At 38.8% G+C, this 16,060-nt stretch overlaps 1 protein-coding gene across 4 annotated transcripts in view; it reads left to right on the top strand.

Moving 5' to 3' along the window:
- Positions 1 to 16,060, top strand: part of CDH11 (cadherin 11) — a 228,116-nt gene that overhangs the window by 23,089 nt on the left and 188,967 nt on the right. The window lies entirely within an intron of this gene.

The following is a 16,060-nucleotide window of genomic DNA, read 5'->3' on the forward strand; positions in this document are numbered from 1 at the left end:
TTTGTACTCAAGGTACTCATCAAAACTTCTTCGTCGTTTGTACTCATCAAAACTTCTTTCAGCTGCAGTGTTCTTATGTAATAGGGTCAACCCAAACAGTGTATTCCTGCATTTGATGGCATGTGATCGAGGCTTAAGAAAACCAGTTTGACTTCAGTGTACAGTGAGACTTGAATCATTCCTGTTCTGTGCAGAAGCATGAGGGGAGGAGGAATCCCAGGAGGCACAACCATGCAGGTGAGCTCTGTGTGAGCCAATGAGCCCTGGGAGATGCTCAGGGCAATGGGTGGCTGGATGGCAGCAGCTGCAGAATGGGCATAGTAAAGGTGGAATGAGGGCTGGACAGTTTGCAATCAGAATAGCTCCCATGTAATAGACTAGTTAAAGCCCTATGAGCTTTGGCCATTGACTTTCAAGTGTGTGTTGAATTTGCTGCCTTTTTAGCTTTATGTTTTAAAGGAAATAACCCTGGGAGTTGCGTGCTTCCAGATACCAGCAGTGGGGTAACTGGTACAGTGGTGGCTTCCCACACAGTTCTGAGGTCTGGAGAACTTGCTGCATCTCAGTACTTCTTTATCTGGTAAATTAGGGTTTGGGGAAGACAAAATATTATTGATGTTTGAGTACATTGTCTACTTGAAGCAATCAACGTGTGCAAATTACATAAAGAGCAGCTCTGAGTTCTTGGTACTGTCACAAAGCTCTAAGTTTCTGTAATAAATGTTGTTGTCACATTATATAGGTTAAATGACTAATGATGGAAGTGTGTTCTTATTCATGCAAGCAGCTGCTGAAAAGTGCGTTGTCCTAAAATATACCTTCCTGTCTGTAGAGCTGACAGCCATGAAATGATGGAATCAAGTTTCTGTCCTTCAGTTTTGCTTACAATGAAAACTGTCACACAGTTTTTGGAAAAGCCTGTCAAGGAAAGAGGAATAGTTCTGATGCAATGTGGAAAACACGCACTTTGAAATGTCCTGTACTGCGGACAGTGTTAAATGCTGCGCCCTGGCACACTTTTACTTTTCATTTCCACACTTAATTTTTTTAAGCTCATGAACATTGCAGGGTAATTGGAAAACAAAAAAAAGAAAGAAAAAGAAAGAAGTGTTACAGTAATCTATTGTCTTATAAGCTTGAGGGTTAGAAAGAAATTTGAATTCTTTTTTTAAATTTAAAATTTAACACTTTTACTATTTTTTCCTTTTCAAATAAATGATGGAAACTGTGGGGCATCTTTGCTTGTGGTACTGAGCTCATTTAGAGGTTAAAGAGTAAACTAACCTGAATGGAAGGCTAAAGGGAATTTGTGGAAGTCAAACTGTCTTCTTGCTGTGATGCTGTCGTACCAGGCGGGCAAACTGTGCCATCACAGGTGCTTTAACCCCTCAGCCTTATCTGAATGTAGGGGTTCTTGTTTACCTGAGAAGGCTGTGATGACATACATGTCTGTCCTTGAACACTGAGCCTCAAGTATGTCAATGAATGGTGAAATCCAGAATTAAAATGGCATCTCTTACTGTGTTACTATCTTTATCCTTGCGGCTCTTCATTTCTCCTATGCAACATATTTATTTTAAAATTGTTCCTGCCAAATATCTCCTGGCTCCCTATTGTGCTGATGTACCGCTTTGTCAAATCCATTAATACCAACTTGTTCAATGCTATTTAGAAACTGTTGTTTTCTGAAAATATTGACAATATGCTGAGAACTGCAAACATACCTGATGAGAGGGTCTCTGTCCTGGTGAGTTTTCCAACTACACCTGACCCAGGAGTAATGACAAGTACCTAATTGGGATAGCAGATAAAGCGGTTATCTTAGCGCACTGCATTCAGAGTGCTGCAAACGGAATTTAGCAACGAGGGTAAAAAAAGCAGCAACAGAGTTCAGTAATTTAATCATGGTTCATTGGAAGTGTGTTAAAATAGCTGTCAGTAACAGCTACCAGTGCTCACTAGCAAACACAAGGCGGTATGTCATTTAGAATAAAGCTTTTTTGCATTCATAAATTACCATCTCAAAATACACCTTTATGCCAAACAGAAATATCAGAGGTAATGGTTTCTCTCCTGTAATAAAGATTTAACAGCACAGCGGACACAGAGGAAATGAAATAGCAATTTTGAGAGTAGCTTTTTCAATCTGTTGTGATGCCAGGAAGGTTCCTTGTTGCCACTTGGAGCTCTCGGTGGAGAAGAGGAAAAGGAATGGGATGAGGAATGTGGCAAAATGTAAGTGCAGAGATCTGCTCAACAAGAATCCCCCTTACATCCACAGTACCGGGAATCGGGTACTTGTTTTAATGCATAAACTCTGTGCTCTAGCAGTTACCATGTGCTTTGGGAGGTCACACGGAAGGTGCTCTGAGTTTGAGCCTGTGCATCCAGCATACTAGAGGGGACAAAAGACATTTTGTCTCAGTGTACTTGGAAGTAGGAAGTTATATCCATCGTCTAAGCACAGTATATTAAGAAATGATAAAACAATAAAATGTGAATGTAGTTGCTTTCAAATTGGCCCTCTGTCTATAATAAACAACATGCAACTCTTTAGTATGTAATAGATTATTAATTTATCTCAAATGAATATCTGGGTATTTATATAGCTTGTAAGTCAGATTTATGGCATTATTGATTTAGCTCTAGAGATACCAGAAATTAGATTAATTAATTGGATTACTTTACAAATATCGATTAGCATTTTATAGCAATTAACACTATAGACATGTAATATAGCACTATCTATTAAAATTTTAATTAACTGTTTAAACATCGCTTGGAAGTTTAAAGTTGTTAAGATTATAATTACATTAATGCCTGCACCATCTTGAGTTAATTATACAGCATGTCTATAGACCTGATAAACTGCAAAATGTATCCCCTTAACAATCAATTGGTATTAAATTACTTGCAATTAGTTTTTATTAAAACTAAATTAGAGTCACATTTCAGACACAGTAAAAGTTGTACAAAATCTCTGAATCCAGGCATGATTTCTGTAACACTTCTTGGTTTCTAGTCATCTAGCTGGTCAGTTGTTGGGCAGGGTTAGCATAAACCTGAAAACACCAAAGCTGTTCAGACTACTGGTCTTCTAAGGCACAGTACCTAGTACTGCTTGCAGAGACGATAGTGTGATTCTCATTGGTTTTCATGACCAGAATAAGACTGAGTCTTGTGTCAAGGGTTGCAGGCCCATTAATTGCAATGGGTTTCTGCCCTGTACTTGTGGACTTTTCTTGAAACCTGGGGGGAATTTCTGTTTGTGTTTTATAGTGCTACAATATGGTGATGGATGGGAATATACACTTGTTCAGTTGACAGGAGTCAAAATTAATCTTGTAGGCTCAGGGCTCCAAAGAAGCTTTCTTTCAGCTAGAGATTCTCAGATTAGTTGGGGTTTAAATACTTAAAAGCTCTAATATTTGATAATAAAATGCGTTTAATCTGGCATCAGAAGATATAATACATTGCTTCATGTAACATCTTTTTGTGGTGTTTGACCCCTTTTGTTTATCATGCCATGTTTACATACTTGAATTTCTAGCATTCTTTATTTTGTGCATGCTGTATCTCCTTCTCAGTACTACTGTGGATGAACTTCATATGTTGCACAGCTTTATAAAGCTGTGTATTGTGCTTAGTTCCTCTTGCAGCAATAGGACAATAGCAGTATCCAAAAGAAGCCTTAAAAACCAAACCCTGCAAACAAAATGGCTCCCAGTGTGCCAGCTGCTTTCTGCAGGGAGTGGGGCATCATGCAGCGTGCACACCCCCAGCACATCCTTAGAATTACAGCTTGCTTGCTAAGGGAATTCAAGGGTTTTATTTAATTTAAGTATTAGAAAAAGGAAATGTGCCTTGAAGAAAGCCAGGATTTGCTACAAAATATGTGGGGACTTGAACAAAATGATTGTTATAGGCGGTCGCAGGAGCTGCTACTGTGAAGTGTGTGTAATCCAGAGAGAATGACAGAGCTCAGAGTGAATGAAGGTAGCAATGGGAAGGAGGTGGTGGCTGGAGGCCACCAAAGCTGACATCCACCATCTTGAGTTGGTTGATGGTGAACAGTCTCTGTGGGCTGCCCTCCCTCTGGCCTAGAACATTCTCCAGAGTGGAATGATGGTAGAGAGCAGGAAGAGGCAACTAATAAAGCCCTACAACTGACTTATAAGGCATCTTTTCAAGTTTGAAAGCCATTACTTGTTTCTGTCATTTATCGATAGTTCCTTAAGTAGCAAATGACTGCACCTATCATGTAAATAACCATTTGCTGTTCTTGCAAAAAAGGGAGGACGGCAACAACCAAATATGGGGCCAGAGACCTGTAAGTCTCTATTAATGTTTCCAAATCCATGCTTCTAACTTATGTTTACTTGAAGTCCTGAGCAACCATTGATTTCATGGAAATTTATAGTGAGGAGACTTTAGTTCTAGTCTGGTACCCAAAATGGAAGTAGGAACATTCTGGGATTTATTTTAGATGCAGAGATATTGGGCAGATACCTGTCTAGATTGGAAATCAATTGGGCTTTATGCCAGCCTCCTTTAAACACTCCCTTGTGCCCCCAGGCTTCTCTCTGCATCCTTTGGCTCTGAAGTGCATTTGAAAAAATAAGCTTTGCCTCTCAGTTAATTTGGAAATGAACTCATTGCAGCGTAAGCGATACCTCTGCCTTGCAGCAAGCTGTTGGAAGGAGGGGGAGCAAGCCCTGCACAGAGGGTTGGCAATGGGGTGGGCAGCGAGGGGCTGAGAAACTCCTTTGGCAATGGCTGCATTGCTTGAATTGCACTGTAAAACCTGTGCTTTACTTAATACTGAGAGGTGACTGGTGTTTCCCTTGCATTGCTATGAAAATATAGAGAAATGGTTGCTGTACCTGATTTTTCCTATTTGTTTATACTGCCATGTTACAGTGGCAGCCTGGTTGTTTTAGAATTCCCTTGCCTTCAATGCTCAACAAGCACTTATGGAAATGGAAGTTCTTGCCTTCCTGCACTGTGTAGTCTGAGTAGCTTTTGTTGTGATCCTTCTTTTGTATTTGATGTGCTGCTTAGGGTAGCAAGGCAAAAATCACACAGCATTACTTTACTTTTTGACTGAATGTTGTGAAACGGGTAAACTTAATTTGATACTTTTTCTTAATATCTTTTAAGGAAGGTATCATAATGTGCAGGGTTTCACTGATGCATTGAATGACTTTAAGGAACAAAATGTACGTTGTGTGACTGGATGGTATTAATTGTATTTGAAAGAATCTAACATTCTGCATGTGACTCAGACTGAATGTGTGTTAAAACTAAAATCTGCTGTGACTTTATAAAGATGATGTTAGTATCCAGGTTCCCTGCAAGAATTATTAATAATGAAAATATTACACTGCAAGAGAGAGTAAATTAAAATGTCCCTATGGACACAATTCACTGCAGTCATTAGGAGTAAAATGTTTATACTCTTTATTTATAATAATGAGAGATGATACTATGTGTCATTAGAGTATGCTGAAACATAATGTTGATGAGAAACAGCTTAAGAATACAACACCAATGCTAGAATCTTTCTTGTGATGTAATGATTTTTATAGCATCCCCAGGGAAAGATGTTAGTTATGTCAACTTCATCATCTCCTCATATGCAACTCGTCATTTCCAAATCGGATTCTGAGCAGAGAGAGCAATATGAAGTTTATCAATACGTAGTTGATGATATTTTTCATGCTTGAACATTTTGAGTGTTTTCTGCTCTCTAAAATGTGTGACTATTGATTAGTATTGATGTTAATTTTAAGATGCAGTAATTTGAAAGCTTATTTTCGTGTGTTGCTAAATTATCTGTATGTATTCTGGGATTTCACTCACTATTATCTGATGTGTTCCATGTTATATTCTTCTAATTAGAATATGAAATATAACTGCTACCTACAAATAAGCAAATGTGGAAAGGTGATTTGGGGAGACATATGGGAGCTTCTGCATTTACTCTCTATTCCAGCTCCAAGGCTATTCATCAGTTTGTTGCTCTGCAGAGGCAATGCGCCTGGTAGCTCCCAGTTTTGATCCTACCTAAGTGCATGTATGGGTGTGAGGATATAGATGACTCTCGTTTAACATTTGTGCTTGCTATGAAATATGAGAATGAAATGCATTCTGTCTTTTTCACCCGCAAGAACTCAAAAGAGAATGGAAAGGAAGATAAAACTCATTTCAATATGTACAGAGAGCGCATTTCTTATTTCTGCTGATGGCTGCCACATCTTTTCAATGGGAACAGCTGGTATCTAAATGGCTTCCTCAGCTAAAACAATGTCTATCTCGCTTTAAAATTTCAGCAGGAAGCTGCTGTTTCATCATTTAGTCGTGTCACATATTTATAGTGTTGTGTTTAGCTGTAGTGTTTGAGAAACAAAAAATGAAAGAAAATTGATGCACTGTATATCTTGGCACCAGTGAATATAAGGTTATGGTTAGTCATAAAACCTATAATCTGTTGCGAAGGGGAGGAACCAAATTCTCAGTGCTGTGGTAAAACTTTTAGAAATAGAACAATTAAAAAGTCTGGAAGGAAATATGGCCCCTGTTCAGCAATATGTTTCTGTTCATGCCTAAGTATAAACATCTCAGCAATGCTGTTGCAATCCTGGAACTTGTTTTGCAGTGAAACACCCACTCAAGTACGTGTAGCCTAGGTGAGGACATGCACTTCTCATAAATCCTCCTTCAGCTGGTGAATCTTTTTTTCTTTTCTGGCAAATTTCAACATGAAAATCAAATATGGTAAATGGAAACAAAATGGGATTCTAAGACAAAGGATTAAAAACATGTTTACAGGATACGGAATAAATTCAAACAAAGTGTCAATACTCACTGAACTGAATGAATTCAGCTGAGTTACTTTAGTGTGCATTTTTTCTTGCCATAGTGTTTATATCAGAGAAGCCAGTAATGTTTAATAGGAGCCAGTTCTGTGCTTTTGAAATGGAAAACAATGAAATAAATCTATTAATCTAAGCTGTGTAAGAGCTATGGTTTTCAAAAACAAAATATAGTCTTCTCCATCCATGCTTGATGTTCTTTTCCTCCTCAGAGTCTTTGTACACATCTCATATAGTGTTTGGGTACACAGAGTTCAGAAAGCTCTTAACTTGTATTCAGAGGAAAGGCAGGAGAAATACTCTTCACGTTTCATGTTGATGAGATTAAATTGAAGTTATTATAATGAATTAATAATAAATTCAAATAATATGTAAAATAGAAGTTTAAACTATTATTTTAAAATGCTAATTGTGCATTTTAAAAAAAAGCACAACACAACAAAAACGGGAAGTGCAATAAAATGCAATGGATATATAAATATAAATTAAATGGCATTCTGTGAAGGTCAGATCACCCAATCTGATGATGTCTGTTTCTCCTGCCAGCTGGAAATAACAGCAATTGGAGGAATGAATGGTGACAGTGTCAAAGAAAACCTAAACAAAAAACAAACAAAAAAACCTGTCAAAATTTGTGACTATTACAGAAATTAGGAAGAAGGCCTCTCCACAAAGACCACCTTAAATGACCATTCCAGTACTATGAATGGGTGAGGCTTCCTGGCAATGACAACGAGATGGTGTTTGCTGGCAAGTTGAAAAGTGTGTGTCACTTGCAACAGGCAGACATCAAAGCTTCTTCTAGCTTAGGAATGTTGTGTTATGTGTGATACCATGATACTGAAGATTGGGTATATTCTATCAAAAGTGGAAAAAACAAACTCCTTTGCTGCAGCACGTGGACATAATCATGTGCTATAATCATCGGTTGTAAAAGGTTGCACCGGTTCTCTGCAATCATTGTTGAAATTACTGCTGCCCACATACTTGACTGACCTTGCAAGCTCATTTTCCCTTTCCAGATGATCCTGGCCTTTCTGTGCCGATTTCTTCTGCCGTACTACTGGTTGCCTGAAAGAGCTGCAGAATTCAGGAGACTAAAATGCCCTGTCTATCCTGGGAGAGGCTCCTTAGAACTTAATCTAAGTTTTGCATTCTTCTTAAAGTAGGAAAAAAAAAGAAAAAAAAAGAGGATCTTCAGAGTCCTAGTGGGAACAAGAGTTAAATATCTGAAGTTGATGAGTAGAAATCAGGCTTATTCCTTACTTTTCCCCCTTTTCCAAGTGAGAGCTGCCTTTTTTAGATAGAAGCTCTGATACTTTTTCATAGTGAGAAATGTAAAAGCAAACCTTTTTTGCACGGAAAATTGAGGGGTGGTGGAACACAGAAAATATCAGGGCTGCCTTTGAAAATAGAAAAGAATATTGGCTGAGCATCTGATGAACATGTGGCTGCTCCTTAAAGCTGTTTTCTTTTATTGTTGTTAATTCCCTCCAACCTCCCTGGTGGTTTGAGGATGTGGCCTCAGCCACAACTCAGGAATTCTGTGTCTGCAAAGAGCTAACTGGCTGTAATTACTGCAGGGTTTGTGGGCTGGTTGCACGGAGTCATGGTGGTGGGTGGGAAGGTGGAGGAGGACAGCAGGTTGTTGGCAAGTGCATCTCTTTGGCGAGCTCTCCGGGCAGAAGCAGTTTCAGCAGCTGATGGGGAACGGAATGGGGCTCCTTGCCTGCTGTGGGGTCGCTGAGATGGTAACCTACCTCTAGCAAAGATAGAGGCACATTCCTTTCTGAAGCACTAAGTGGTTATTCATCATTAGTTTTAGATGCATTAGCACTGCAAAATCTCAGCTACCATCCCTGATAAGAACAGTTCAAAGGTGACCTGGCAAGACTATGGAGATGGTGTGGAGGAGGCAGTTATGTAGGAAGACAAATTTTAACAGCAGTTAGCTCAATGCATATACCTATTAGGATGATTATTTCTGTATATAAGGTCCAACTTAATACATCTTTTTCCTCCTGCCTTTTCACTTCTTTGCTCATTGAACTGTGTAGAAACATTCTGCTTGGCCTTTTTCACAAATCATTTGATTAAGTGTATTTCATTCACATACCTACCCAATGGCTAACGTGCAAGAAAAGAGCAACTCTCTAATTGAATAACCAGTGTATCAAATTTCTAGCTTAAATTAAAAGTTATGTAGGTACATGTGGAACCAACTGAGAGGTGGGGAGCCTGAAAACAGCAGGAAGAGTGCTGATAAACTCTTATTTTGAAGGTTATTTGAATCTGACAGACCATAGAAAGCAAAAACTACGTAAAGCCTGAGCTATTAAGTCTGAGGCTGTATTCTTAAAGATTATTTTGTTTTTGCCTGTGTCTGCCAGAAGGTTTTTAAACACATCAGAATGCTGATGCTATTTACAACTAAGAATAACTGGGCATTGGTCTAGTTTGACAAAGCTAGATCTCTGTGAGACAATTAAGGCACTGGTGTCTTCTCTGTGTAAGCTCTCTGAAGAACTTGAAGCCATTGTGTCCTACTGCTCCTGTTACCTTCAGAAGCCAACTGCATAGTGGATATATAAGCAAACTGTGGCATTCTGAGGAGATGAACGTTTATCTGTTCTTACTGACATTTGCATTTATTTGGAATATTGAACATATACATGGATATTTATCTCACTGTATGGAAAAGCCTCTTGGCCCCAGACTGCTGTTTGTCTGCCTATCTACAGACAACTCAGAATTGCTAAGTGCAACATTCACTTTTATCATAACCTGTTCTTATCAAGATTGTTGTTATCTCCTCTCTCCCGATTTGCCTGCTTGTCAGCCTGTTCACTTCATCTCCTTGTACGAAAATTACTTCTCAGTAGCAAACTTTTGAGCGGGAGATAGCATTTGTTAGGCTGTGACATTGCATCTGGTAAACAGTGCTTGTAATGACAAGGTGAAAGCAACACTCCACTGTCCCATGGCTGTGAGGGTGCTCTGGGAATTGGTGCAGTGCTCCAGGCGTGTGAGCAATTTGCAGACTGCCCTGGGAGCTCTGGCAGGGCTGGCTGCTGCATGTAGGTACCAGCTCAACGGGATACAGCCGGCACTTCTGTACTTTGCTGTCTATAGGGAGAGCAGCTCAGGCTTCTCCACAAAACCTAATGTAAGTACAGAACCAGAGGAATGAAGGAGTCCATCACTGAAATTTGGGGAGAAAAATGCATCTTTTTGCATTTCTGAGATATTCGGTGACCACTTATATCTGCATAAATGTTTGGGTTTTTTTCAGTTTAAAATCACACCAAGAACACAAACTTAGAATGCTCCAATAGCAAGTACATTTTTCCTTAGTACAAAATAATAATAAAATGAATATTTAAAGAAAAAAAAATAAAATATTTACCAACTAGCATTAAGAGACACCTCACAAGGTTGTTATTCACGATTAAAGTGAGCTCACTGTTATTTCTTCACTTAGTTACAGATAGCAGACTGGAAATAATTTAAAAATCTTTTCTATTGATTCTGTACATAGTTGGAGCAAACCTGCAGGTGAAGCCATCTTGAATCACATTGTTCCCTCTATAGTTTTCTCTAAGAAAGAGCGCTGCCTGTTTTGCTTGATGATTGTAATTGAGTTCTGAGCCATTTTTTTTATATCCTTGAAATACACTCATCACCTGCCAGAAATCTGTTTTTGTTTCTTGATTAACTTTTCGGACCTACACAGAGGGAAAGGATTTGGATGAGATGAATATCTTCAACTTTAAAAATAGCTTTTGTTTATTTGTTCCTTGTATTTTTCTTTGTTATTTCATTTTCCTGGAATGTCTGGTTACTCTTCAGAGTCTTTTCTACATAAAGCGAAGCCTGGCAATGGTACTTTCTCTGATTAAACCTTTTATTTTATTTTTATTTTATTTTATTTTTAACATATGTTGTCTTGCTTCTTAATGTGGGCTACTATTATCACTTCATTAGGACTTCTCATGGATGTACTGTCACACATCTGTTGTAGGTAGTAATTCCTGCGCTGTGACTATTACAAGTTGCTCTGTACAGTCAGGGGTGTTGAAGGACACGCTCTGGTTGCCTAAGCAGCAGTAATACGCTATTACCGTCCATGTTATAAAACCAAACTGGCTTGCTCTTGTGATAACACAGGACTGTCATTTCCAAATGTCATTGATTCCTCTAAAGCAGTACGATTCCGTAACAAGGACAAATTCAACACTGTGTGCAAAAATTACACTCTGCACTGTGCTGGACGTGAGGTCAGCTCCTGCCACCGTTGTAATAACCAACAAAATCAATTTCAGCGCCTTCTCAGCGCTCAAGGTGAGCTCTGCTGCTCTTGGTACCGTAGCACCAAGCAACACAGTAAAAGCTGATCAGCAAAAAAGAATGTGCAGAGTAGAACTGTTATTAGGGTAAATTGCTGCCCAAGGAATTATTTCCTGGTGGATATTATTTTCTGGGAACAGCTCAGAGCAGGTGATATCCACATGAAATAAACAAAATCCTCAAACTGTGATGAAAGCAGGAAGGTTCTGAGGAGTTGGAGCTCAGGAAATCTCAAGACATCTTTATTTCAGTTCTAAGGTGTTGTATGGCACAGAGTTGTACAGACTTACTATTAGCTCCATAGTAGGCCACATAACAGGTATTAAATCTCAATTTAAATCGTTGCAGTTTCCTACACTGTCTTCCTAACACCATCAGTGTTTCAGGGGGTGAGGTAATGGCAGTGTTAAAACTGCAGTAATATTTAAATTAACTGAGTAAAGGAATTACTTTTGTGTTGACCGTCTCTGCTCAAGAGCTGAATTTAAATCACGTGGATACATCAGCCCTAGGAAAAAAAAAAAAAGAAAAAAAAAAAAGGTTTCTATTATTGCTGTACTTGAAAATGTTTATGGGGGTAAGAGGTGGCAGAGAGAAAAATTCTTGCTGACCCTTAGGCATGCAACTTCTTTAATCTTCTGAGTTCCCTGAATATTAAATTTCATTTGTTATACTTCAACCAAGCATGGGCACTGATACCACCATTCTGTGATGAACGCCACAGACATGGTGACCTAGGGAAAGCTCTAACAAAAGCTGAGGGCAAATTGCTTACTTCCTTTCTCACTTGTTACATAAAAGTGGAGGTTTAAGTGTCTGGTCATTGATTACTCAGAGGTGAGGATAAGGTACTTCTAATTTCTTCCATTGCTGTAGGGAAATAGCTGCCTCCTTATCTGACATTATCTTTATAGTTATGAGCTGGTGAGTCTGGATCTATTTCTACAAACATTGGGGTTTATTTGTCACCTATGTTGATTCAGTGTGTGGACATAATAGTTCAGAAAGGCCTTTAGCATGATTACCAGTAGGACTTACTGAAAAGAGAAAACACATTGCCTTTTTTTTTTTTCTTTGGTGAAGAGAGAGAAAAGACAGGAGCTTAGTTGTAAATGATGGTTGTTTTACTGGAGCCAACAGGCTTAAAAAATATATATATTTCCTGATGAGTGAGGTAGCTGATTTCACCAAGCAGGTAGCCAGTGGTGAGCGTGGGGAGCTAACTGTTCATTACAACCATCTTTATTTTGTCATAGATAATTAATATGTTCGTAGGCTCTCTGAATTTCAGCTGAAATTAAAACTTATGCTGACAGAAAATAAGCAGTAACTGCAAGAGTTCCATCACGTATGTGGGCAAACTTTAGTAAATCGTACAGAGTTTGTGCTTAGATGAAAATCAGTAGGAAAATGCTGGGAGATGGTAAAGATGGTAGTGAGTATAGCTGAAGACTGAAGTATCTTCTGGTATTCATAGTGTGCCACATTTTCCTTCCGTGGTGAAGTGAAAAGTCTGTTCCTTGTGTGCTCTCAGCAATCAAGACATTAAATCTGCAAAGACAAAGCAATGTGTAACCTAAATTTTGCTGTGGGAAATGAAACTGCAGCAGGTTGCTACTTATTCGTGCTGAACATCTGAGTTCTTTGTGGGAGTAGCACGGCTGCCTGAAGCCTGATGTCTGGCAGAATGAGTAAGGGAATTTTTGGCACTGGGATGTAGTTAAAACTTCTTCTTTTCAGACTGACATTTATGAGAGGTTAACAGATATAAGACCTGATGAAAGAACCAGCAGCATCGGGGACCTGGCTTAATAGCTTATCTTCTTTGCTGTTTATTTTCCAGTGAGATTTCCTTGAACAAGAAGCAAGAAATGTTGCAATACTTGTCATGTTTAGGCCAAGGATTTGAAAACTTTCAGACTTCTTTGACTTCTGAGAGTGAGCGAGGTGCTGCAGCTCGCAGGGTAACTATCTCAGGGAATATTAGCATTAGAGCGCTACTTTCTAACATACTGTATTGAACTCTTTTTTTTTCCCACCTTTTATATCTGCGTCTCTCTTTGTGTCCATCTTTAATGTAAATTAAAATAATAATAATAAAAAAGCTAAATACCACATACTCCTCAAATTAATTCTAAATCAATAATTTAGTATTCCTTGATGTTTCTAAAGATAACTGATGGTACAGCCTAGACAATGGATTCTCGCTGTACTGCTTACACTGCTCAAATATTGAGTTGACAATTTGAAAGATCCATGGATGTTTTAAAGGACCAACTTGAAAGGCAGAATTTAAATCATATGTATATAAAATAGGATCTGACTATGTCCCTGCTCCTAGTTTGCCTGGAGGTTTTATTGCTTATGTATTCTCTGTCTGAGGCTACAAAAGCAAGGGGCCTTAGGGGCCTGTTTGCAATGCAGTTACAGCAGAAGAGAGATTTCTGAGTCAGCTTGAAATTGGCTAACTTGGATATTGGTCATAGTCTAGTTGACCCAGCATGGAGATTAGCTTAGTGTAATTTACTCAGTTCTTGATTCCAGCTTTCTGATTACACAGCACAGTTTCCCTTTTAGGGCCAAATTACAAACCTTGAACAGCACTTTCCCTTGTGTGTCCTTTCAGTTGCTTCCTTAGCTCTGGAGGAGTCTGTGTTTTTTGCCAAGAAAACTGCCAAGGTGTAAAAGCTTTGCTACTGTACATACCCAACACTTCCGAAGTGTTGACAGTGCGAGACAGAAGTGTCTAAGTCCTATTGAGAACCATAAAATGAGCATCTTCTTGATTATCTGGTCTAGGAAACACTCTCAGATTCTGTTTACTGGGTTGGTCCAACAGAAGATAGGAAGGAGACGGTTTTTCTCTGTTTTGTTTTTGACATTAGGATAGCTTATGATGCATGTATTTCCTTAACTTTTGCTGTTACTATGTTTGGTGTGTTTACACAAATATAATGAATAACGTCTGATGATTTCATTCTTAGATAGCTGTCTCCCTGTTGTCTGTGTACATGTCTGCCCAGATGCTGTGGATTCACTGAGGAGTTTGGTGATGCAGTGCTTAGCCTTGTGCTGTTACCTCTGAGGATGTAGCTCTTAATGCGTTATGGCAGGTACATTGATTTCAGATACATAATGCGTTCACAATATTATGACAAGTTGCAAGTGTAATTAAAAGAAGTTTATCTGCTGCATCCAGAGTCATTCTGGAAGTCTTCTTTAGCTGGCAGTGATCTGTGATGTTGCAGCCACTTAAAATATGTGCAGTTTGTTTCTTTTTTGTTGTGGGTCTCCAAGCTCTCTTCTGAAAAATTAGAAATCCTTAATGCCCTTAAGCATTTAGCTGAAGCAATGGAATTGTTCAGTGAACACTTTGACCAGCTTCATTGTCAAGTCATATGTTTTGACTGTTATTATTTGAACTGGATGAGAGGCAGCACTGTGAGCTAACACAACCCAGCTCCTGCAAAGCCTTTGTTATCCAGAACAACGCAGGGAGCTGAGCGATCAGGCAGGCACAAAAAAGTTAATAAAGATTATGAAGCATCTTAGCATGGTCTGATCAAATAGCTACATGCCATGAGCTATAAGATAACTGGGTTTTAAGCAGCTGTCCCCAGATTTGAGGAAATTAGAAAATTACTGCAGTACCAGCTGTTTTTAAAATATGTGGGAAATCCCGCAGTCCTATGAAATCAGGTTCCATATGCTGGGTACAATCAAGAGTTGTTATCACCTGGCATTTCATGTTGATTAACCCTTAAGCATTCCTGACACACAGTCCAATTTGTCGATTGCTATCCTAATGTCCTTCAAGTACTTCAGTCCTTCTCAGGAATATATAACATACATCAAACTGCTGATAACTGTATTTATTGCTATAAGATTCAATGTGACATTTTTAATATATTCTGAGCTTACATTCCTGAAAGCAGCTTTTCATTTCAGAAAAAAAAAAAAAAAAAAGGAAGAACATTTTGGGAAATATCTTGTTAAGTAACAACTGCACTCTTCTGATGGAAGAGAAAGGAGCTGGCACAAGAAGCCTGACTTCCTCAGCGAAAAAAGACCTTGAGTTTGTGCAGAGTGATACTTATTAGCATTAATCAGCAGGTGATTTTAAACACACAAACAAGTTTGCTGTGACTATTTTTGAATACGTGGATGTTAAAAGTCTACACTTCCTTTCTGACAAACGTTGGGCACAGAGCTTGGAAAAGTGATGTTTCAAAAGTAAAAAGCTTAAGCTGTGATGCACAGAATCACCTTGGTAAGTTGTTATCACCTGTAAGAAAACACATTTTCTTCACTTTTCAGAGGCACTTTCTACTGATTTTGATTTACTATGTAAAATCCAGTACCTTAAAATAACGTTAAGTGAGAAATAATTTGGAAGGAGAAATGTCCCTAAATATTTTTTGTTATTTTATTAGTGTAGGAAGTTTTCTTTAGGGGTAATATTAACTTCTTTGTTTAAGGACAGTGAAAATGTCATGGTGTAAATAGAAAGATCCAGGCTGCCCATATCTTCCTTAGTGATGCTCCCACTGTCGGTCCTGGTGCCACTTGGCCAGCAGTAAGCTGTTTGAGGAGGCCCCAGATGCTCTCAGAATGGGTGTTGGGGAACTGAGCCAGGACTGCTGTATGTTCCTTTGGTTCCCAGTGTCCATTGGTAACGGCAGATTTTTGGAACTTAGTTCCTTCAGGTTTTCTTTAAGCAGGTCTGATAGTTTGTGAAAGGTGCAAAGATTTGAGCTTAAATCCATGGCCTCACTGGAGTGTTACTGTTGATTTTTGTTGGTCTATCAGGTCACTTCTTGCTCTTAATGGGTGTGTAA

This window comes from Coturnix japonica, chromosome 11 (genome assembly GCF_001577835.2).
Source record: "Coturnix japonica isolate 7356 chromosome 11, Coturnix japonica 2.1, whole genome shotgun sequence".
Lineage (NCBI taxonomy): Eukaryota > Metazoa > Chordata > Aves > Galliformes > Phasianidae > Coturnix > Coturnix japonica.